Consider the following 1,139-nt stretch of genomic DNA (forward strand, 5'->3'; position numbering starts at 1 on the left):
ATAGCTACGAGAAAGCAAACTGCCACATCCTTCCCCTGAAAAGAGGTTAATGGGTTTCAACCACTGACTGTTTGGTTAGTAACCCAGAACTGAACCACTATGCTAACTGAGAACCTTGTAAAAGTTATAGGATCTCTAAATATGGATCAGATTTAGGTAAACACAATTGACTTTCCGGACTAGAAATTTAAAGTAAAGTTGTGAAATGACTAGAAAGAAGGAGGAAGATGATGGAGTATAGTAGTTACCAGAAAATAGATGCCCTGCCAAAAATATGAAATTCAAATGCAAACGAAGGTCTGCAGGAAAACAACTGACCCATAAATTGTCTGTCCTGATCGCTAAGAAGTGGCTTTTAAAAAGGAAATTCATTCAAATACTAAACTGAAAGAAAATTTAATGAAACAGATTACATTGGCAAGATGAGTACAGGAGATTAAAATGACTTCAACAATTAAAACCTTATCAGTTGGTTTACACGCCTCCCCCCACCCCCGTGCCATACTCCTTAGGTTTGATATGGTTTTCAACATTTTTGTGGGTGCCTTTTTTTTTTTTTCACTTTTCTTTCTTTCATTTTTCGTCTTCATATTGGGGTTGAGTTCTGATGTATCTTGTCGCTAGGGGTAGTGCTCTTGAATTTTCGTGTATGTGTTTTGGCGTTTGAAACTCAGGATTGATGAAGCTATAGAGACAGCAAGGAGAACAAGGGCTCCTTGGGGGGTGCAGTAGTGGAGGGGTGAGGAAAAAGGGGAGATGAAATCAAGTAGTTCATGAAGAAAGAGAATGTTTTGAAACTGATTGTGATAGCTATTGTACAATACTGCTTGCTGTCGTTGAACCATGGAATCTTGTGATATCTGTATTAGCTCCCAATAAAAAGGTTTGAGGTGGGGGGGAGAGTGACCGTTCTGAGTTTCTCACATTGAGTAACTGGCACAGAATGATGGGCAGTAGAAAGTACAAGAGTGGTTCAAGTGCACCTAGTGTCCCAGAAAAGGCTAAGTTGCAGATGAAGTTTTCTTACTTGACTCTCACTCAGAACTTGAAGCCTTGAATGTTGCCTCCCATTTCTGAATAGAGAGGGAGACCATTACTTCATCCCAGCAACAATATTACAGCAACTACTGTGCCGAGCA

The 1,139-nt window shown here is 39.9% G+C and overlaps 1 pseudogene; it reads right to left on the bottom strand.

Moving 5' to 3' along the window:
• Positions 1-368: 368 nt before the first annotated feature.
• Positions 369-1,139, bottom strand: part of LOC123522482 — a 9,570-nt pseudogene continuing 8,799 nt past the window's right edge.

This window comes from Echinops telfairi, unplaced genomic scaffold, assembly GCF_000313985.2.
Source record: "Echinops telfairi isolate 266 unplaced genomic scaffold, ASM31398v2 ScPeMD7_7416;HRSCAF=8454, whole genome shotgun sequence".
Taxonomy (NCBI): Eukaryota; Metazoa; Chordata; class Mammalia; order Afrosoricida; family Tenrecidae; genus Echinops; species Echinops telfairi.